We start from the raw sequence: 24770 nt of genomic DNA on the forward strand, positions 1-24770 counted from the left end.
GGCAAGCCCTAGGGAAAGCATATAAAAGCAAGGGTGAGGACTGGGAATGGCCGCCCCATCGCCAGAACAGAGCTTGTCCAAGGGTTGAATTGTATCTTCTGCAAACGTGTATGTTGAAGTCCTACCCCCACCCCAGTACCTACAAATTCGAAGTGATTTGGAGATAGAGTCCTTGCAGATGTAATTAGTTAAGATGAATTAGTGGCGCTGGCCCTAGTCCAATATGACTGATGGATGCACTTTTCAAAAGGGACGTTTCGACACGGGCGTGCACCCAGGGAGAATGCCGCGTGAAGATAAATGCAGAGATTGAGGTGATGCTTTTACAATCCAAGGGACATCAAGGACTGCCAGCGAACCGCCAGAAGCTCAGGGACAGCTTCTTCCGTACAGAAGGAACCGACCCTGCTGACAGCTTGATCTCAGACTTTTAGCTTCCAGAACCGAGGCATTCTGTTTCTGTTGTCTAAGCCACCCAACTTGTGGTCCTTTGGCACCACAGTCACAGCAAAGTAACACAGTAGTTTATCTGCAGAGGACGCACTCCCAGACACCCAGTGGATGCCTGAAACACCACATAGGACCAAACTCTATATTAATTGTGTGTGTGTGTTTTTTTTTTCCTATGCCAACTTGTGATAAACTTTGTAAGTTAGGTCCATTAGCAGATTGACAACAATAATCAATAATAACATAGGATCGTTATGACAATAATCTGTAGTAAAAGTGACATGAGTGCGGTCTCTCTCTTTCAAAATATCTTGCTGTACTGTACTTAACTGTACTTAACCCTTCTTCTGGTGATGATGTGAGATGTTAGGATGCCTACGACGAGATGAGGTCAATGGCACAGGCTGGTGACACAGCGGTAGGCCACTGCTGACCTGCTGACAACATGTTGTTGGAAACAGGATCATCCGCTTCCTGGCTGTGGTTGACTTCGAGTAACTGAAACCATGGGAGGTAAAACTGCTGATAAGTGGGGGAGGGGGAGGGGGACAACTACGATACATGTACCCATACCAAACCTGTAAAACTGGGACAATAAAAACGTTCCCCTGAGTTATTCTGATGGATGAAGTCACTTGGTGCAATTTATGACACACCCTTGGAGCTGAATGCACTTCGGCTATTGTTATTACATAATTATTATATATCATTATATCTGTTGGAAGATCCTTCCTATTCCCCCTCCTGTGATTCTCGACACAGTTAGAATATTAAGTTCTGATGTTCGTTGAAGGCTAACTCCCTCAACTGTGCAGAATGATTCATTGGTTTATAAACCCAAGTTTTAATTTCAGAGCTTGAGTTAAGGAGATCGGAGACCGCCATTGTGCCCGTGTAGAATGGCAGAGATGTAATGCGATGTAAGACACGTCTGCTGGGAGATAGCGTGAGAGTCGCCTCCCATAACTTAATCTTTAAAGCTACTTATAGGAGGCTTTTGTTGAAACAGACAGGGCTTCTGCAATTAAATTACCATACGTTAAAAAGGTTTCATTGTGGCATGATTCTGTTATTAAAACAGGCAGCAAATAAGCAGTGTGGGCTGCCTGGCTGCAAGCCTGCCTTACTGAGACCAGCATTCTGTTTAATAGGTGAAAGAAAATTAACCTTTAGATAGCAAACACGTGAAAATCACACGTTCTCGGGAATGTGCATATGGTAAGTTGGGCTCTCTACCTCTTGAAACGTGAGAGAGAACCCAGAACTGAGAAGACCGATCGTGGTAATTTCTATGATAGGCTATTGGCTGCTAGAAACACCACTCCGTTGAGGGAGGGAGAGAGGCTGAAACCGGGTAGCTCAAAGCTGTCAGGATTAGTGAGGCTTTGATGCTTTCTAACGCTGGAATGATAGCTGGTCCAGATCTGTCATCTCTATCAGCCTCCATCAGCCAGCCTCCCTGTCTCAAATAAGGCATTTATCTTTCAAAAGACTGCTTGGGCTCCAGTGAAACTTAGTGGACCTAGAAAAATAGAATGCCTTCTCAGGGGCTCGTCATAATTCTCTGCGTGCAACCCTTTTATGGTCGGCATGAGCTCTTTCCGTGGACTTTGGGTTGCCAATTTGGGAGGGACTCACAGATGTTTAAATAAATACTGATCTGAATTTAGGGTGTGATTTTCTGAAATCAGTGGCCTTGCTTGACCAAATTGATCTTCAGAATAGAAATTCTGAGGTTTTGTCTACTACAACCCATTGGAAACAAACAAACATCCAAACTTCTCACATATGGTTTTATTTTGCATTTGCTATTTGAAAAAGTAGCTGTTGGGAATAATAACTGAAATAAAATTATATCAGACAAATGGTTGTTTCCAACCAATGTGCCGCAGGAAATAATCAATAGCTCCAGTGTTGGAAAATCAAATATGTTGACATTAATATTACTATTGTTTTCCTCTTCTCACTAACATTTTAGATTGTGCCTTTAAAGCATTGATTGTTCAAGGTTCGCAATCTAAATTCGGATGTGTCTTAGTAATTCAGCATTGGTACTTTATAAGCTGCTAATTGTTGTCTCCTGCATATGTTGTATAATTTCATTAAAGTCTGTGTTTGTTTGCATCCGCATATATTATTTCTTCCCAGTAATAGGAGGTCAGTGTATGTTAATGTATTAATCTGTTTCTGTTTGCATATGTATATTTTTCTCTGCTCATTAATAAGGCTGTCACTGTATTTTTATATATTTGTATATTTTATGGTGATGTTTGCTATTAGTTAAGACGTACACATTTTCTCTTCTAAACGTAATTTATTTTTCTGCATTGCAAATATAAAACAAAAATTATTCATGAAACAAACAGCCAAAAAACACTAGCAAATATTCAGCTGAACTACCTACGATACTTGCCCCAAACCTTTGGCAATAGTAGTGTCCATTGAAAGGATTCTTGCCTGTGATGACTTTCTCGTAGTCATTGCTGCCACGGGGTCAGCATTTTCTTTAATCGTGGTGACATTCTGCCAATGCTTGGCGCAGACTATACCAGTGATACGTTCAGATATTTGGAAAAGATTCATAAGCTCAGAGAGTTTTGATCCCAGTGGCGAGAGCTTTTCCATTTAAATTAGACACATATATTGTAGTTCAGGTACATAAAATCTGGTTATAAAGTAATATCTTTTTGTGTTCCCCCCGCCCCCTCCCCCCGTTCCCAAACCCCCCATCCCCAGGTTTATCCCCCAGAGGTGACCACCTCCAACCACTTCCCCACAACTCTGCGTAGAGCTACTAACAGGCCTGATGTTGGCCCCCGGGAGAAAGGGTTGAGCAGCAATTCAAAGAAGTGGAACGAGCCATTGGGGAGGCCTGAGGCTGACGTGCCCACTGTTTCGATTTCTATTAATAATTCTTCTGGCTCTTTCTAGTTTTCAGGTGGCCATCCGTATACGTTGGATTATTGTGCTTTTATACCTCAATTCCTTGATTTACGGATTTCAGACAGTAGCTATGGCCACCCTGTTGGGAAAGATGGGGAATATGGCACGCTTGCCCAAGCCTGTTGTGTTTCTCTCCTTTTACTCCTATCAGGGTGTTACTTATTATTTTTCGATCTCCTACTGGCTACCTTTATGATTTCAGGTCTATTTTTTGGCGTATCAAGTAAATGTATGCAATGTCTCTGTTAGAGGAGGTCGTCAAGAAGATGTAAGCATCGATCGACCAGTTAGTTGGTCCCCAGCAGCTGGAGGCTCCCTGTCCCCTCCCCTGTGCTTGGAATGTGTGTTCCACTTGTCTACCTCATTCCCAGAAGCTGCTCCAAGGATAGAGTCTGGAGATAGTAATATGTTGTTGAAACCATCTGGACTGGGTAACGTGACTGAATTCAATTAAGGCCTCTTTATAAACTTCCAGATTCTGGCTGGAGGGTTGGGAGGAGATCGGCTATCTTGCTGCCTCCCAAGACAAGTCTTGTTAAGTTCCCTTTGCTTATTTGTTGTGCCCCCAACCAATGTGAGTGTTCTGTCTCTTTCTTGAGTCTCTTTCCTGAGTCTCTCCCTGCCCTCTGTACGTGGGGACGGGGACTGGGGAGGGGGTGCAGATTACATCAGGGAAGTTTCTAAGGAGGTTTCAAACCAATAGTCTCTTGACTCCTTATTACATAAAAGAAGATTTATATTTTTCTTTTCCCAACTTCTATCAGCTAGGCCATTATTTTTACGTTATATAGTTATAACATTTCCACTTATGAGGCTGTATTTTGGTGTAGGTTTTTTTTTAAAGGTCAGTAGTTTTATTTCAAATAAGACTTTTTTTTTTCAGCATTGGGAAATTTTATTTTTATTTTCTGAAAATTTTTCTTTCCCTTCTATTTTTTTCTGGCTTCTCTGGAACTTTGGTTATATGAACACGGGATATCTTAGAGTGAAGTTTTCATCTTTCTGCAACTTCGCTCTGTGTTTTGGGACGTTGCCTCACTTTTACCTCCCATGTCTTCTGAATTTTTCATTCTAATGATCAAAATGTTCGTCTTGAGTCCTCTCAGATTCCCATTGTTCATAGTATCCCTACTGATTTAGGGCCGAATTATCTTTTCAGACCTCTCTGAGGTTATTAGTTACATTTAAAATGTTATCTTTTATTTCCTAAATTATCTCTGTTTTCTCTGGGATCACTTTTCCAGTGTGTTTACATGTCCTTTTCTGCAATGTCTGGTGTTGTCTTGACTCTTAATATTGATGTCTTCAGTACTAAGTACCCGGCAAGGACTTGCCCTGGCGTTGTGTGGGTTTGCTTCCTCAAGAGGGCTGTTCTTCCAGAGCGGTGGCTATAGATTCAGTGTCTGGGGGCCAGGTATGTTAGCCTCGGTCCTCCCCAAATGGCTTAGTCAGGTTCTCCCGAGAACTGATTTCCTGCTTCCCTCTTGAGCCAAAACCACTACCGTCAGCATCTCCGTGCAGAGTTATGGGGAGACAAGTGGGTCGTACAGACGTGTAGCTATCCTGGTTGACAGTCTACTCCTCATGCTTTCACAATCCAGGCCTCCCCAAGTTTCTGTGACGAAGAGTGGCTCCTACTTGCACTACGGTCCTCCCGTAAGCCTTCCTCCCCTCAGTATGCTTCTGTTTGTTCTGTCTTTCAGAAATTGAGCAGTGTCCCTGACTAATAAAGATTGACCTGCTGTTCACCATGCATTTTGTGTATTTTGTGGGAGAGACCAGAGAGTGTGAGCAGGGGAGGGAGAGAGAAAGGGAGAGAGAGAATCCCCTGCGGGATCCACACTGTCAGCAGGGAGCCCGACGTGGGGCTCGAACTCATGAACTGAACCGTGAGATCATGACCTGAACCGAAATCAAGAGTCAGATGCTTAACCAACTGAGCCCCCCAGGTGCCTCCCACAATGCACTGTGGATCAATTTTCCTTTTGTACAGTGCTCGCGTTATTTCATTACGATTCTTTTTGAGAACGTGGGGGGTAAGGCTGTGCACTCAGTCTGCCCTCACAGTCTCCTGGGAAGTAGATACAACTTATGACCATCTCAGGATGCAGCTCTGGGAAACACTGGCTTTTCCACAGTCTCCTCTCGATTCTTTCAGAGGGGTGCAGCATCAAAGTAGACCGAATCTCCTTCTAGGAATACATTTAAAATGAAAAGAAAATGTACTCTCTTATTGTGGAAAATGTGCTCACAAACAAAAGGAGGAAGTATGATGAACCCCTATTTGGTCATTACCCAGCTTCGACAAATACCTCACGAGCAATCTTGTTTCCTCCTCACCTCTCTCCGCTGTAGTCCCCACGGGCAATTACTTTCAAGCAAATCTTACACGTCACATCTGAATAAAAACTGGCAATACGGGAATAGGTTTTCAAACCAGAGTTCAGAGGCTCTGTTCGCCCCTTCTGAGTCCCCTCTGCTATCAGGTGAGTGACCGCACATGGCCACTGGTGCCCTGGGTGCTCCCGCCTACCTCGAGAGATACAAGCAATCACCTGGATAGCTGAGAATGGATTTTTTCCCCCAATTCTATTCATTTTTTTAAATTAAAGGGCAAGTTATTTAATTAATATTTCTAAATACCAAAAGCAGTTACGTAGGATGTAATGGCTTTAAAAAGATACATAAAGTTGCTTCTCAGGGGCTCCTGGGTGGCTCAGTCGTTAAGTGTCCGACTTCGGCTCAGGTCATGATCTCGCAGTTCGTGGGTTCAAGCCCCACATAGGGCTCTGTGCTGACACGTTGGAGCCTGCTTTGGATTCTGTGTCTCCCTCTCTCTCTACCCCTCCCCCACTCACACTCTGTCTCTCTGTCTCAAGAAATGAACAAACATTAAAAAAAAAAAAACCAATTAAAAAAAAAAAAGTTGCTTCTCAGACCCTGGCAGTAAAACTGTCGATTTTTCCTCTGGGTTTTTAGTACTGCATGCAGGAGGCGGGGCTACGAAAGAGGCTGGCGTATACAAGCCCAATGCAAGCGGAAGCCTAAGGCAAGCAGATAGTCACATGAAAAGCCATGTGGCCCAGATGGAAAATATTTCTGAAGGCAGCTAGCATTATCCTTTGTCTCTGGCCTAGAAAAAGAATTCTATCGAAAAACAAAAAGAGATCCCAATGACATGTGTACTGTCAGATATGTCTCCGTATCATCGTGTTTTCTTAAAGCTTCAACTATCCTGTCTGTATGAGTAATTCTCATACGGTTCTCTTTTCAGCTCGGATTTGTTCCTCAAATCGCAGGCCTTTTATCTGCTTATCGGAAGCATCTACAACAGGGCCTAACAGAACATAAGGAACTCAGGTACTGCTCTTGAGCGACTATTGGACATTTTCGAATAGACACTCTATCAGAATTTTAAATTAGTTTTAACCTCGAAGTCCTCTTCTTCTGGTTCCACAGGCTTCTGGAGGCACCATGTATGTTATCCTTGGCTGAACAGATCCTAACTGTGGGTCCTCCTAGCCCTTCATTTAACACATTTGATTGTCCACCAGGGCCCGTGTTCACGGCCTTTGCATCTCGGCCCATGCACACTCTTCAATTTTCACATCCACTGCCTTACCTGAGCCCCTCATTAACTCCTGCCTGGGCTAGACAGGTAGCCTCCTGATTAATTCCCTTGCTCCAATCTTTTCTCCTGTATTCCATCCCAAGTTCAAGTGTCCTGAAAAATCCACTTTGTCACCACCCTCACCCTTCTGACCCAAAGCCCTCAAGTGATTCCTTGTTGCCTATAGAAGGAGGTCTAAATGTCTTTGTCAGGCATTGCAAGGTCTCCACCCTGCAAAACCAGTTCATCTTTGCCGTCTCATTGTAACTTAGTCACTGTTCTTTATTATCTGCCACTCGCACTGCAAACAGGCCATCCTCTAGTGGATTCGTCCACAATGACCGCTTCATACAATGTTTGAGGTGTAGGTGGCATCGGATGAAAATATATTGAATGGATGAATGAACGAATGTTCTTTTTCACTCCTCTCTATAATTCCATACTGAATCAATCTGAATTATTTACCATTTTCTCAATTATAAGATGGTATTTCTTACTTCCTTAGTTTGGCATCTGTTCTCCTCTCTCTGTGGAATGTTCCCATCTTTCCCATCTCTACCTTCAAGACCCACCTCAAAGTCTATATTCTGTGTGCTGCCTTCCCTGATTCTGCCCTCCAAGGGTCCCTGGTGCCTCATTTGGACAGTCTCGGAGCATTTATCCCATCCTGCCTTATGTTGAAGTTATTCGTGCATGCATCTGGACTTTCTGTTAAAAATTGTAAACTCCTAGGGACTGGGAAGCATGTCTCCCGTATTTTGGAAACATGTTTCCTACTTTTTTTGTATCTTCCACAACTGCAGTATCCACTAAGGATGTTTGAATCGCACACACTTGCATTCACTGGTAAATGAGAAGTTGAGATCTATAAATATTTCAACCTTTTCTTCTCCACTTATTCTCCAAATCCCAAATATGTTCTTTATAATGTCAATCAACGACCGGCCATTGCATTTTCTTCTATTTTCTGTACATTATATATTTATGATGTGGTGAAACCCATCACTGGCATTGGGATTCGCTGACCCAACACGATGTGTTTTTAGACTCAAACTCCTATAATTGACCCTTGGGTTTCTGCTCACTCATTATTAATCCAGATAGATACACTCTACTGAAACCCAGCTCCAGCTGTGAGAAAAACAGTGTACAGGACAGCTTCTGAATTTCATGTCCTTAATTGGAAATCGGATTGGTCTCTGTAAGGTGTAAAACCTGGGAATTCAGTCGCCAGCTGGGCCACTTGGTCGCACCGAATCCCCTTCACCTCTCTCTGACTCTGCTTCCTCACCAAGCAAGTGGGGATAATGACAGGGCTGAATTCGCAGGTGTTCTTTTGAGGATTAAATGACTTAATACAAATAAACTAATTATGGCTGGCATGTGGGGAGCAAGCAGACAATAACATTTTTAAAATATCTTGCTAAGCCCCATGCTTTTCATGTTCTTCCCCAGCTCTTCCTCCGCTGCCTCTCTTCTTACATACTCACAGATGTAACAAATGTTCTGCATCTAATACATGTGAGATTTTATTGATGGTTCCTGTGATACGGCAGTGACAAGACCCAGTTCTTGCCCTTTGGAGAGCTTCAAAACCGTGCGATTCTGACCCAGTGCTGCGTGAATGCCTTTAATGCATTGCACACAATGTTTAAGGCTTGAAATTGTGGTTTAATAGAACACTGGGTGGGATGATGGAGACCGAGCGTTCTTAATCCAAAGCCTGATCTTTCTTACCTATTCTGTACCTGGATTCCCTCACATCTTTTTTTTTTTTTTTAAATTTCTTTAATTGTTTCTCTTTTTTCTTTAAATTTTATTCAAATCTAGTTTAGTTAACATATAGTGTAATAATGGTTTCAGGAGTAGAATTTAGTGATTCATCACTTGCATATAACACCCAGTGCTCATCCCAACAAGTGCCCTTCTTAACGCCTGTCACCCATTTAGCCCATCCCCCCACCCAACACCCCTCCAGCAACCCTCAGTTTGTTCTCTGTTTTTAAGAGTCTCTTATGATTTGCCTCCCTCTCTGTTTTTATCTTATATTTCTTTCTCTTCTCCTATGTTTATCTGTTTTGTTTCTTAAATTCCATGTATGAGTGAAATCACATGATATTTATCTTATTTGGTTAGCATAATAGTTCCATCTGTGTTGTTGCAAATGGCAAGATTTCATTCTTTTTGATCACTAAGTAATATTCCATTGTGCATATATATATATATATGTATACATATATATGTATATATATACACACACATATATACATATATGTGTGTATATATATACACATATATACACACATATATATACACACATATATGTGTATATATGTATATACACATATGTATATGTGTGTATATATATGTACACACACATATACCATATATATATATATATATATATATACACACATATACCCCACATCTTCTTTATCCATTCATCAGTCAATGGACATTTGGGCTCTTTCCATACTTTGGCAATTGTTGATAGTGCTGCTATAAACATTGGGGTGCATGTGCCCCCTTTGAATCAGCATTTTTGTATCCTTTATAAATACCTAGTAGTGCAATTGCTGGGTTGTAGGGTAGCTCTATTTTTAATTTTTTGAGAAAAATCCATACTGTTTTCCAGAGTGGCTGCACCAGTTTGTATTCTCACCAGCAAGGCAAAAGTGTTCCCCTTTTCCCACATTTTTGCCAACGTCTGTTGTTTCCTGATTCCCTCACATCTTGAATGGAATTATGCCACCTCTCTTTTGCTACTTTAGCAGTATGTGGAAAGGACAAAGGGAGGTAATGTGCAGGTAAGCAACACATTAGACAAGCTCAAGGTAGCACTGTCAACACACTCTTTTTGAAAGTGGGAAGGAACAGATGAAATAAAAATACAACTGAGGGGCACCTGGGTGGCTCGGTCAGTTAAGCGTCCAACTTTGGCTCAGGTCATGATCTGGTAGTTCACGAGTTCAAGCCCCTCGTAGGACTGTGCTAACAGCTCAGAACCTGGAGCCTGCTTCGGTTTCTGTGTGTGTGTGTCCCTCCCTCTGTTCATCCCCCATTTGCACTCTGGCTCTCTCTCTCTCTCTCTCAAAGGTAAATAAACATTAATCAAATTAAAATAAAAATACAACTGGATGTATTACAGTATCTTAAGTCTCCCTTTTGTCCCTCCAATGGTAAGACTTTGAAGACTTTGAAGATAGTATTTGTGAAGTGCATGTTAATCCGAAATGACAAAACAGGGAAGTCCAGCTCAGGTTTATTATGATAGAAACCAATCTCCTAGACCAGGGCTTCCCTAGGAGAGGAAAGGGAAAGAGAAGACTCTTCAGGGAGCATCTGCTATGTACCAGCATGGGCTGGGCTCTTCACATGAGTCATCTCCAGGCAAAGCCAAACATGGGTGCACCTTGTCTTTGGTCCCTAACTTTTCCCTTATGATGCCCTTGGAGCCTTGGTGTCTGTTCTCCCCACTCGATGCTCAATGGGTGCAAGACTTCTCACCTCCTTCCTTGCCATGCTTATACCTTCTGTATCCCATCCCTTTGCACCCTGCTGTGAGTCAGGCTTATATATTCAAAAATGCCATCCCCATGAAGGTATTAAAGAAGGAGACTGGTATTATGAGGACTTTGTATCTTAAATAGTAATTTTAAAGCTGAGAATTGCAGGGGGAGAGAAATTTGGAGGACAACATGGATATGTTGCTACTTCTCAAGTGACAGGGCATAAAACCCTTTTCCTACAAGGCTTACCCGTAAGCCTTGTAGGCTTACGTCATAATGTCAAGCAACTTGTGGCACAGTTTGACTCTATGGGCAAGGCGAAATTTCCATCATCATTATCAATTCTCCTGTGTCTGACTGCGGTAAGACAATGACCTTTTCAGGTGTTAAAATGGGACATTAGCAAAAGTAAGAAGAGTACTGGAGAGAAAAGGTCACTTGAAACCAACAACATTTTACCTATGAGCTCTCTGGGTTTCTAGGTAAGTGGAGATAGTCACAATAATAGTTATTTTTCTTCCCCCGACTCAATTATTGGCTCTGGATTTCCAGCCTACTGAGGCAGTCTTTGGTAAAAGGATAATGAATGATAATTCTGACCTCAAATATTGACAGGGCTGTCCCTGTCTCAGACTGGTTCATTTACGTTTCAAGAATGTTTTCTCTTTCTAAAAGGATTCTAAAGCTGGATAATCCATTTCATCTATTGTGATACACATTTCAATTATAATTATCATTACTCCAGTGCCTTTTCCAGGTATGCATAGCACAAGATTCCATCTTCCTTAGAAACCATCCTGAAGACTAAGGGACAACCACAAACACTTTTCCTATAGATTGAAGTTCTGGTTAGAACATTTTTCTGCAGGAAGCGTTCATTCTTCTGACCTGAAACTACATTTAGGTAATTGGGTTTGGGTTTCAGCAACAGTGTCAAAGTACAACATAACATCAAGAGAATTTATTTGCTTCTATTTTTTAGGCCTCTTGCACTGGCTCTAACTTCGAGTTGAATTTCACAATTAATCTTTTTTCCTAAACAAGGGCACATTTCTTAAAACTGTGTTTTGTGATTTTATAATTTTAACATTTCTGACGAGGAACAAAACCTTAGGCAAAACACCAGCAGCTCTTAAGAAACCTTTTATTTGACTTTTATATTACAAAGCAGGCTCAGAATCTGAAAGATGTAGAATCTGACGCATTAGTAGGTACAAAGTAGTCAACTCAAAATGTGCTTGATTGATCCAAACTGATTAGAGGAGAAACTAGAAGCAGGTTAGTTGAAATTTGCATGACCCCTGTGGGTTTGTACAGAATGCGGTTACTTCTAGGTTGGGAGAATGTCTCCTTATCATGGAAATTTATTTAAACAAACTCTAACGCAAGCAGGTGCTGCACACATTTTCTTTGCTTCTAACTAGTTTTTGCTTTGGTCGGACTTTCAGATATCATCAGAGAACAGTGACCAGGCATCTGCCTTTTCATTCCTTCTTACCCCGCCTCCCATCTTCAATACCTTCACATGCCAAGCCCAACCATTAATTCATCTTGACCGTGTTTACCTCTTAGTCTTAAGAGAACAAAATTGAACCTTACCTCTTTGGCAATTAAATCAGGTGATTTTCCTCTTATGGCAGTTCAACTGGGATATGCAATAAAACAGATTTTGAAATTAAAGGAGCATTTTTCAACACGTTTCCTTGAATACCAGACTCATTATAGTATCTAGGTCAGAGGTCTGTGACCAAATATGTGTGGGGAATTCTGTATCCAGTGCTACTCAAAGTATAGTCCAGAACTCATTCCAGTCCACAACCTGTTTCCTGTCTGTGATACAAACAAAAACTGAGAATATACATTTAGAGACTTAAATAGAAATTTGACGTAATCCCATTTCTGTTAAGTCTAATAATAAAAATGGATCGCATTTATTGCCTTTACTTCAGTTTTCCAGTATATTGATTTTATTATTTTTATTATAGTTTAGAAAAGTCATGCTTCTCTGAATTGGGAAAGGAACCCAAACCCATCCTTCACCACAGGTAGTTAGAGAAACGCTGGTATATTCTGTTATCCTTAGATTCACAATATATAATATATAATAAATTAAAGGCTCTTAGAAGTCTTGCAGTAAAGAAACCCACTTAACTCAGTGTTTCTAATGCTTACTAGGCTTTAGAACCTTTTTTTTTTTCTTTTGGATTACCTCTATTAATATTGTATGTAATTAATGTTCTACAGAACACATTTTGGAAAGTGTCTTATGATGAGCATTGTCTGTAGGGGACTTTATACTTTTAAAAACACAGTAAGGTGTTCTCAAAAACATGTTAAAAATGGAGCCAGTAGGCAAATACCACACACTAACATGATGCTACATTACATTTTCAGAAATGTATGTTTTAGTTAGTTAACTAGGACTTGAAATCTAATCGTACCTGTTCACACACTTTCATATTTGAGGGAGTCAGTCCATGTCAGGATGAACTAAGTTTATTTTAGATAGGGAATAAGAAATGCAAATGATGGGGAAGGAAGATTTTGATTGTTTATTTGTCAAAAATAGAAGGACACTAAAGCCAGTCTCTATGCAGGGTGCATGGGAGCTCCCACTCACCCTGGGACTTCCGATCATGTTCGTGCTCGTGTTTTCTTTTTACAGTTTAGGTGGTGATATTTGGAAAATCTCAAAAACAGAGTCTGGAGATTTGGTTCACACAAACAGGAGACTGATCACTGACATTCTGAGTTAATCCGCACAAGAAATCCAACTTGTTGGATTTCCTGTAAGGGATCACACTACCTTAGTCCAGTGACAGTGTGAACACAGTGAAGTTGAAACTGCAACAAAGAAAGCAAGAACCTAGTTACTGTCTTCAAGGGAGGAATGTACTAGCAAGAGTGCACAGGGATGGCGGTGCGTGGAGACGTTTCCTGGGGACCACGGGGTGGCAGATCACCCAACAGTGTGCTGTTTCCTTGGGGAATTCTTTATGGTCTTGGGGTTAGCCTCACCTCTCCAGTGTTGGAAACATGACCTCACCAGTGCTTCCGAAGTGACAGGTCTTAGATGCTAGTTAGTGATATCAAAGCTCACAACAACACTAATGATTAAAATCAGATTATTAAGAGCATTGTCGTGAAGAGTACACGTTCTAGAAGTATGTTCTTTAGGTTCCGATCCTGGCTTCTCCACTAACTAGCTGTGCGACCTCGAGTAAGTGACTAAGCTCTCAGTTCTGTTAGAGAACTCAATGAGAGAATAGATGTAAAGTGCTTTGAATGGTGTATGGCATGCCGTAAGCAATGAATAATGGTTAGTTGTTATAATGTACGTTGATAAATGCAATGTCAAGTGGACTATATATTCAAATTTGCTTGATTAGCTTATCTCACCTTGTAGGCAAGCTACATAGGAAACCAAATTTTCAGCAGCTGCTTCGTAATCCTGGCACTGGAAGGAGTTACTTCTCTCTGCATGTTCCTTAGCACTAGGCTATGACCACACGATGCATTTATTTTGGCACCCTTGGGATCAGAAAGGAGAGACAGTCCCTGTCACGTTCATGGATGTAGCTGGCAAACAGCTTCCAGTAGGTTATGGGCAAGGTTGCTATCCTGAGAGATATTCTGCCTCTTCATGGTGATGTGTAAGCCTATGTTCTGATTCTCTTATTTGCTACTTTTAGAATGCAGATCTAAGAGGACAGCTTTATTATTTCCATGATCTCAGAGGTCATCTTAGTGTTGCCCTACCATATACATACCTCCTGTGAGATATGCATGTATCCAGACTCGAGGTGAATATAATAGTGAAGACTGAGAATTCTCCTAATAGCAAGCAACCTATACTTAAAAGAATAACCCAGCTTGAAGATTTGCAGAAACAAAGTCACAGTTTCAGAAATGATCTATGGGTTTTACTGAATGCAATTACAATTCTGCAGTTGCCTATTTTTTTTTTTTTTAATTTTTAAGGTTTTTTTATTTATTTTTGAGACAGGGAGAGACAGACCATGAACAGGGGAGTGTCAGAGAGAGGGAGACACAGAATCTGAAACAGGCTCCAGGCTCTGAGCTGTCAGCACAGAGCCCGACGCGGGGCTTGAACTCATGGACCGCGAGATCATGACCTGAGCCGAAGTTGGCTGCTTAATTGACTGAGCCACCCAGGTGCCCCTGCAGTTGCCTATTGAATTGACACCCTAGGATTTATCCAAATTATCAACTCTCTGTTTTGGTCAAATTAATTTTATTTTTATTATAGTTTAGTTTATTTGGTCAAATTTCTAAAAAAAAAAAAAAAAAAGATTAAGCTTAAAGAAAATCATGCCCACCATTGGGGCACCTGGGTGGCTCAGTCGGTTAAGCATCCGAATTTTGGTTTGGGCTCAGGTCACGATCTGGTGGTTTCATGAGTTTAAGCCCCACATTGGGCTCTGCGCAGGAGCCTGCTTGGGATTCTTTCTCTCCGTTTCTCTCTGTTCCTCCCCTGCTCTCATTGTCTCTGTCTCTCAAAAAAATAAATAAACTTAAAAAAATCATGTTCATCAAACAGGGAATCTCAGCATTATCCTAAAATTTTGACTCTTTTGCCATACTCTGGCCAATGTTTTGGGTTTTCTGGACTTGGGACCATAATCGTCTTATATTTAGGAGTCATCTTCAGTGATGTGAACCTATGGTGGAGATTTGAGGTGTGTATGACAATTCTCTCCCATGGTTCAACCTGTTTATTTTTATTTTTAATTTTTTTAATGTTTATTCATTTTTTGAGAGAGAGAGAGCGAGCATGAGCGGGGGAGGAGCAGAGAGAGAGGGAGACACAGAATTCAAAGCAGGCTCCAGGCTCCAAGCGGCAAGCACAGAGCCCGATGTGGGGCCTGAACCCACGGAATGCGAGATCCTGACCTGAGCTGAAGTTGGATGCTCAATAGACTGAGCCCCCAGGCACCCCTACAAGACAGTATTTTTATGATCTTACTGAACGTGCTCTTTTTTATGAATAAAGTAGATAGAGCTGTTTGGGAGGCTGCTTTGTTTTACTATTAAATGTCAATGTCCATGATTGGCTGCAAATTAGCAATGAAAAGTTCAGGGATTCATTCGTGTATAGATCACTGTAGAGCAAAACCTTAAGAAGGGTAAATATTCCTGTTCTTTATTAGCCCCATTGAACGTGGTAGCTAGATTTTGTGCACCATTCATTGCCCCTAAATTTTAAGCTGAGAGTGTATGAAACTAAACTTTTAATTAGCAGCCCAGTGAAGAAAATAGACTTCTCTTCAGATATCACATTATGTATCTTCCCCCCACTTCTATTGCCTTTTGAAAATACTCTCCGTCATTACTACTTGGCAATGAAGAACCTCCAGCATCACACTCAAAATTAACTTATAATTCTCATTAAGTGCAGCCTAGACTGTCTGTGTCTTTACCCAAATCCCGACAAACAACTTGATTTGCCGCTTACCCAAAAACGTCCTCCTGAAGAGAAAAGGCGAAAGTATGTACGAGGCTTTTAAACCTTAGATGAGGTAAGTACAGTGTTCAATAACTTCATCAAATAAGGTCTAAATTTTATGGTGCGGATGCCAGGCTTCACAGGTCAGTGAGCTGTTTCAAATGGTACCCAAGGCTGCCTATATCAAATTTGTACAGAAGAATTGATTTTGGTGGTTGGAATAAGGCCATTTTAGTCTTGCTGCAAGCTTTCCAGAAATAATAGTGCTATATTAGAAGAGAAATTATAAATAGATTACTGTTTTTAAGTATTCTTCGGAATGTTAACAACTAGTATAATGGACTTTCTATTGCAATCCTAAATAGCAAGTGTCAACCTGATTTTCAGAGTTCTCCACTGCCTCTCAGCGGTCCTGTGGATTCAGGGGAAGCTGTGCCGTCTGGCTGACAGAAACACTGTGTTTTATTCTCACCCTTTGTTTTCTTCCTTTTGGGTCTGCTGTGCTTCTATTTGTGGACAGACAGCCAAAGGAGGCATACGAGACCTCTGATGCCTGGCAAGTTGCACCCCTGGGAGGTGGGGAGGAGCAAGCGTGCTTCCAAAATGGGGGCTCTTGGTGTGTTTCGCGTTTGTGTGAGATGGTAATTGGCAGAAAATTGGTAGGTACTTGGAAAACGCATCTTGTGCCCTCATGATCTTTTGCCTGTGGATTGCCTCTCAGAATGGGAGTTTTTCCAAATGTTTCAGCTTCTGAGAGGTCATGAGTACTTTGTGTGGTACATATAGGCACGTCTTCGCAGAGGGCCTTCCACAGCTGTCTGTAGGGCTTAGGGATTGAATGCACAGAGTAGTCTGTACATATAAAAATACAGGGGTTGCTAGAGGGGAGGGAGGTGGGGGATGGGCTCATGGGAGATGGGCATTAAGGAGGGCACTTGTTGGGATGAGCACTGGGTTCTGAATCACTGGGTTCTGCTCCTGAAACCAATACTACACTGTATGTTAGGTAACTTGAATTTAAATAAATAAATTAAAATACAGAGTTTGGGGCACCTGGGTGGCTAAGTCGGTTGAGTGTCCTACTTCAGCTCAGGTCATGAGCTCACAGTTCACAAGTTGGAGCCCTCTTTGGGCTCTGTGCTGACAGCTCAGAGCCTGGAACCTGCTTCAGATTCTATGTCTCCCTCTCTCTCTGTGCCCCCAGCCCCCCGCCTGGAACGCGTGCTCTCTCTCTGTCTCTCTATCTCGAAGGTGAATAAACATTAATTTTTTTTTTTTTTTTAAATACAGAGTTTCTGTAGGAAAAGCTTTCAGTTCCTTTAAGCAGACTCGGTCGTTTCTGTCTCATACACCTGTTGCCCTTTCAAACAACATTCCTCTGTAATTTGTTTGCATGTTTGTCTCCCTGTCTAGGATGGGAATTCCTGCCAGTATCTAGCATAAAGTCTGGCACATAGTAAGCAGTTTTCTTAAATACTTGATTCCCCACACATACCTTGGGGCTGAGGATTAAGATCTGGCGAAATCTGATTAAAAGCTCAAATGTGGAATATTGGCTAATGTGAGTGCGGGGCTTAGGATGGGGTCTGTATGAGGCTCAGGTGGGAAGGAATTGAGAGATAGTGTTTATTTTCCTCGCAAAGTAAAGCCAAACTTGACTTCAGACCCTCACAGGAAAGAGATGCATGCCTTCACAGTGGAAACACCCTTCTACTGCTGACCTCCCTTCTGTAATTGAGGAGGGTGGATGGATCTCGGTGATCCTTTCAAGCTTTAAAACTTTGCGGCATCTTTGATATAAGGTATTAATTGCTTTCATTTTGCTTTGTTCTTGTTCGAAGATTGGATGTTCTCTTTGCTTTCTAGACTGCTCAAAAGTATGGATTCAATCCAGAGGGGCTTTATCGGCTATGAAACGTCAACAGACCTTAACTACAACCAGGACACTACAGAGGAGTGATATTTGCAACTGGCATATCAAATTGCATATTTCATGTAAATATTGGTATCTGACGACTGCACTTTGAAATGTCAATGAAGAAAGATGATTTTAAGAGAATCCTCTCCAACTGCCCTTCCTCCCACTATTACAATGACCTCTGTAGGTTTATAGCTGTTTATTTCCCTGTGAAGTAAGAGCCGTCTCCTCTTTCTCAGGGCCCATCCTGCCTACTCAGGCCGTTGCTTGACAGCCCGCCATTAAGGACAGTGTAGCCAGTGACGCCCGGGTGGCTCAGTCAGTTAAGCATCAGACTCTTGGTTTTCGGCTCAGGTCATGATCTGAAGGTCCATGGCTTTGAGGCCCACACTGGGCTCTGCGCTGACAGTGTGGAGCCTGCCTGGGATTCTTTCTCTCTCCCCCCTCTCTCTCTGCCAACTCCCCCTACTGGTACTTGCCCTCTCAAGTGCGTGCATTCTCTCTGTCTCTCAAAATCAATAAACACCCTTAACATAAAATAGGATGAAATAAAATAAAATAGAAATAAAATAAAGGGCAGCATAGCCAGTCCAGTTGCTTTCAAAGGAAACTCTACTCCAGGGGTGCCTGGGTGGCTCGGTGGGTTAGACTCTGGCTTTGGCTCGGTTCATGGGTTGGAGCCCCGCATCAGCATCTGTGCTGACAGCTCAGAGCCTGGAGCCTGCTTCGGATTCTGTGTCTCCCTCTCCCTCTGCCCCTCATCCGCTTGTCTTCTGTCTCTCTCCAAAATAAATAAACACTAAAAAAATAAACTGAAATAAATAGGTCTACTCTAGGGTTGCATTACATCACTTAGAAGAATAGCGGTTCTCAGGTATTTAATGTATTCCCCAGAGCCGAGGGGACGGGGATCGTGCAGGCAAGATAGCCCGTCATGAGAAGAAGGAGGCTCTGGTCCTCTTCACGCCACGTGTCAAGGGCCTGCCTTCCCTTGCTCGCGCTTATGTTCCGCTGCGGGTCCCCACTCCTGCCTGTTCTTTCTCATAAAAACCAGGAGCTGAAAGGGACCTCAAAGATCATTTTTAAGTTTGATGGATGGGGAAACTGAGGCCTGGAGAGGTCATGCAACCTGCTCGAAGTCACACAGCTGTTTAAGGGAGGCTGGACCTGAGCTCCAGGGCTTTGAACTCACCTATCTGGCTTGAAAAGGGAGAGTGGCAGTAGAAATGTTAGAGCCCATATTGTATTTTATAACAGCAAGAGTTTCCTTTAAGATTTTTCTCCCTTGCTTTATAAATGTGTGTGTGTGTGTGTGTGTGTGTGTGTGTGTGTGTTTTAACTTTCCCAGTTCTCCCATTTCTTACATGGAAGGCTAATCTGACATCTTGTGCAGAGAATTGACTGTTTCCTGCAAAATAAACAGAGGAAAGCAAGTAGCTGAAGTATTTAGGGACACTCAAGGGTCCTTAGTGCTCGAAGCTTCCAACAGCTCAGTAACCGTGCTTGTCCTGATTGGCAAGGGAGAGGAAGAGACGAGAAGAAGCCGTGTTCAGAGGCCTGGGCATGGTCGGAGGAGCAGTGTTGCAGTGAGTGAGTGATAGGTCTATTTTTTCAGAAAATACAAAAATGCAGAATCACCATCCCTAAAGCTCAGAGAACCTGGCAGTCAACAAGACTTATTTCTAAGGCTCCAAGTAAAATGTCAACAAGGCATTTCATGCCACCTCGGAGATCCCAGAGGACAAGCCATGCATCTCTTACACTCCACAGCAACCCACAGGGACTTGGGCTGCAGTCTCTTGGTGGGAAGATGTAGCCCAGTGCAGGAATGCCGGTGAGTATATGCCTGCTTTGAGGAAGCAGGAGTCGCGAAGGAAATCGCGGGGTGGGGGGTGGCAGGACCTCAGGATACCGGAGGGGTGACCTCAGCTTGTAAATGTCTAGATGTTGGGGGCCCATGTGTAGGAAGTTTAAAAAGACTGAACCAGACACAATAGAGGTGCTGCAGTCTAACCTTGCCTTTGACCCTATCGCCTTTCCGTTTTCACTTTCCCCCTTCTTACTACCCTTCTTACCCCCCAAACCCTAACCTTGCCTTTGACCCTATCGCCTTTCCATTTTCACTTTCCCCCTTCTTACTACCCTTCTTACCCCCCAAACCCTAACTAACCCATGGTTGCAAAGCTTGTGAAAACATCTATGAAGAGCACCATTCAGACAGGATCGGGATCGTACCAGTGATCCTGAGCCACACTCCAGTAGTGAGTTTCAGAGGCATTAAAGATGACAACTGCTGCCTGAGCAAGGCACAGAGACACATGTTCCTCCCTTCGCCCCGTCAGACTCCAGTCCTGCTGCTTTTCCACCCAGAGATAGCCTTGTCTTCAGACACGTATTGATGCGAATGGGGTGAGTAAAGCTGTTAATCACTATTTGACGCATCAAAACAATTGTCTTTCGACGGAGGGAGTAATGATCATAAATAAAAGGTGTTTATCTTTGACTTTTAGGCTGCTCCTGGGAAAGACACATCTCAGGACACTGAGTGGAGTGTTATGATGAGGCCGCGTTAGAAAGTGAGAAAGACAGGAGGCGTGATCCAGGGCCAGGAGGCGTGATCCAGGGCCAGGAGAAGAAGCCAAGGGGAGCTGGATACGAACATCTACGGTTCAGAGAGTGTGGTCACGTTCAGAGTCAGCCAACGAGGTGAAAGACACAGCGCTGAAAATTACTGCCAAGCCTGCCGAGCATTTATGACACCAGCCTCAAGTTGGGGGGCCCGTGGCTACCCCTCACTTCAGACCGGCTGGCTACAAATTTGGGGGTCCCCACAGAATCCCCGAGGTTTGTTAATTCACGAGGACAACCCACAGAATTCAGGGAAGTGCTATGTTATAAGTGTAGTATTATTATCGCAAAAGGATACAAATCATTACCAGTCGAAAGAATAGTTGCCCATTCAGAACCCGGGACTGGGAAGGTTCCGAACGTGAAGCTTCTGTATCCTCAGGGACATGGCGTCTTCCTGGCATCAATGTGTGGCGATATGCAAAGAACTGTCAACCCAGGAAGCTCACAGTGGCTTTGTGTCCAGAGTTTTTATTGAAGTTCATTACGTAGGCATGGTTAATTGAGTTATTGACCACATGGTTGAACTCAGTCTCTAGTTCATCCCTCCCCAAGGTCAGCTGCTTTCATGTGGCACAAAGCCCTAGTTTTCTAACCCCATGTCTTCCTGGAAGAGTCAGCTCCCAGCCTAAGCCTGTCTGAGTGGCTGGCCCCACCCAGCATCGTCTCTTTAGTATAAACTGTCAGGTGCCCACTATGAGTCTTACGTTAACACACACTATTAAGTGGGGTCTGAGGTGCCCATCACCAAAAATGAAGACATGCCTGTCACCTAGGAGATTCCCAGGGTTTAGAAGTTACCTCGTAAGGAGCCTGGACAAAGGTCAGACCTTCCTTTGGGAAGAGTTCGTTCTTCACTACACAGCTTGGCATGGCAGGTTGACCCAAAGCATGTGCGTGTGTAGACTTGTGGAAGTGTGTGGTGCAGAGGAAGGGAATGGGTGCTGTGATTCATCTGCCATGGCCCAAAACCACGTGAACGGGGAGCTGTTGAACTGTGCCTACCAAAACCCTGGGTGGGGGAGGCCATCTGAGTAGAAGTGAAAGCTACGGAGCCTTCTGTCATCAGGATGGTTCCATCTCTGGACTCGCCCTACTTTTTTTTTTTTTTTAAGTTTATTTATTTATTTTGAGAGAGCGCATGTGAGCAGGGGAGAAACAGAGAGAGAGGGAGAGAGACCGAATCCCAAACAGGCTCCATGCTGTCAGCACAGAGCCCGATGTGGGGCTTGAACTCCCGAACCCTGAGATTATGATCTGAGTGGAAATCAAGAATTGGATGCTTAGGGGCGCCTGGGTGGCTCAGTAGGTTAAGTATCCAACTTCGGCTCAGGTCACGATCTCACGGCTCAAGAGCTCGAGCCCAGCATTGGGCTCTGTGCTGTCAGCGAGGAGCCTGCTTCAGATCCTCTCTCTCCCTCTCTCTCTGTCTGCCCCTCCCCTCCTCTTTCAAAAATAAATAAACATTAAAAAAAAAAAAAAGAGAGTCAGATTCTTAGCTGACTGAGCCACTCAGGTACCCCTGGACTTGCCCTGCTTTTTTATATTCAAATACGTCACCAGTGGCTATAAGTCCGTAGTCTAAGTTTCTACCCTCAATCCAACTGAAAACAGAAATACTTAAGGGTGTCAGACTAATAACCTTTGTTAAAACTGACTCTCAAAAAAAAAAAAAAAAAAGAAAGAAAAGAAAAGAAAAGAAAACCTGACTGTTAAAACTCTCAGTCCCTTATAGCAAGGTTGAGAGAGGAGAGGTGGTCAAAAATTGTCGGTCTGTCTCCAAATTTAATTAGCGTTTGTGTTTTAATGCGCCCTGAGGTTGGCACTTGCCAAGACATCCTGATTAAGGGAACAGACAGTCCTCTTGCTCTGCTTCTTCCTTAGGAGCCGGAACAGGCAGTTTCTCTTTGAGGCTGATACAAAACGACGGGCTGAGCTGAGTCATGGTTTTCCAAACTCTCCAGGTGATCGGGACTGGGTGATATACCGGACTTCCAAGGGCTTCTCTTCATGAGAAGTAGGTGCAGGGAGTTCAGAGTTACCCAGAATAGGAAGAGACCCAGGTGATGCCTCTCTCAGATCACCTGGAGGCAAGGTAGGAAGCAGATGTGTAACACTGAGGCTAGTCGGGAGACGGGGAGGAACCATAAGCTCTGGGCATTTTGTGCTCCTCTGTTACTTTTCAGGACTTTTAGTCAGAGACTGTCGTACTAGATTCCTACTCTTCTGGTACAAGGAAACTGCTTTCCACCCTCTCTAGGGTGGTTTTTTTGCAACATTGTGTCTGATTTGAGGAGAACTAGGTTTGAAGGAGACTCCCCCCACTTCCTGGCTGTGCATCATGGCCAGTTCTACTATCCTTTCTACCTCTCTTTTCTCATCTGTAAAATGGGAATAAAAATACCCATCTTCATCCGTTATTATCAGAATTAATGCCCTACTGGCCATGACAGCGTCTCGTGCACAGTCTTCCGCATGATGGGTCCTCAGGAAGCATGCTTTCTCTCGTCTGGCTTGTTGCCTTTTACCCCAGAATTTCATGTTCTAAGGATTCTCGCGACTCAAAGACTTTTAAGCAGCCACTCTGACACAGAATTCTGCATTGTCTCCACAAGTCTCAGGCAGCCTGCATGCCCAGCTTCTGCTTAATTGCTTCCTCCCGCTGTTGCTCTTGGTAAGCTCTGTGTAACTGAGTTTGAAGTTAACCCTGTTTGCCCCTAGTTCCCCCTCAAGGGAACTGGGTTGCGGTGGGGGTGGGAGCGGTTTCTGAAGAAGTGTGCAATTTGGGAAAATTAAGTTTCAGGCCAGCCATGTGGCTCTGACAGCTTATACTGCTCAGTACTTAGCAATAATGGAGAAAATGCCAGTAAAAATGACAAAACGGCAGAGCCCTGACCCACCAGGTAATTGTATATTGAATATGTCTTGGCTCAAACCAGGGATGATTTTGCGTAAATGAACTAAGGGCAAAACTGCGTGTTGTAAGTCATATAAAACAAGACCAGTGCAGTGGGTAATTAGGGATGCAAACTAGCAGCACAGGATGTTTGAAAACCGAAAGTGCATATCACTGGCCTTAAAGGAGTGAGGCGGGGGTGGGGGACGGACCATTTCTATCTAATGAGTAGATTTCAGGCATATACATGGATAAGAAAAAAGGCAGTCATTCAAACCTAGCTCCGTTTTTTTTTTTTTTTTTTCTTTTTATATTAGAAGAGAAAAGATGATAGATGCCGGTTGTCTGGAGCCCACAACTGCTCTTATCATCCTGCAGATGCACAGAGAGGGGCGAAGAAGGTAAAGAGTTTGAAGGAGATAAGTATAAAACCACAGAGTGAATTTGTGCGGGAGTGAGGATTAGAGCCGTTAAGTGCTTTAGTCACTTGATCCTGCTAATCTTTGTTCTCTAATGTGAAGAATTCATGGGCTTCGGGAAGAGACTTCTGTCGGTTCTTATATGAAATCAGGACTGGCTGTCATTGTGTAATCCCCACATATTGGTGCCCTATCTCTTCAGTAATCAGAAATAGGCAGCTGGAGAAGGCAGGCAGAGAGATTAGCTCTCCGCATCCCAGCACATTGTGTTCCTGTGTTGCAGCATCTTTAATTACCAAAAAGTAATTCACGGAACAGTGCCCTAGTGGCTTGAAAGAGTTAATGCATTTTCCAGAAGTGTCTAACCTTCTCCCGGGGAGTAGCTTACATACAGAGAAAATCTGGCTCAATAAATACTAAACAACAAGAATCAACTGATAAGGGTCAAACTCCACAAAACGAAATTGAACCAATGGCCCATTTAATCCAGTACCTTCTCGATAAATCCCCTTTCACCATAAAGCACCATTTGCCTGGTAATTTCCATGAATTGATGGCCATTCTTCCTTAATCCTTTGAGGTTAGATCAATATCCATTTATTCCCTTCACTCATTTCACCCACCATCTGCCATCCGTCTGTCCACATATCCACCCATCCATCCATCTATCTATCCATCCATCCATCCATTCATCCATTTATCCATCCATCTTATCGAGCACCCACTGCGGAAGGTTCTGTGATAAATAAGACACAATCATTCTCTGTAAAGAACTCAGTGGAAGAGGGAGATGGGTTGAGGTGGAAATACATAACCCACTTTAGGAGAGGCCTATAGTCAATGGGCATCATCTCTTCCAGAAGCTCTCATGGATTAACATTCTCCCACAGGCTAGGTAAGCTACTCCCTTTATGTCCTCCCACATGACTC

This window comes from Leopardus geoffroyi, chromosome A1 (assembly GCF_018350155.1).
Source record: "Leopardus geoffroyi isolate Oge1 chromosome A1, O.geoffroyi_Oge1_pat1.0, whole genome shotgun sequence".
Lineage (NCBI taxonomy): Eukaryota > Metazoa > Chordata > Mammalia > Carnivora > Felidae > Leopardus > Leopardus geoffroyi.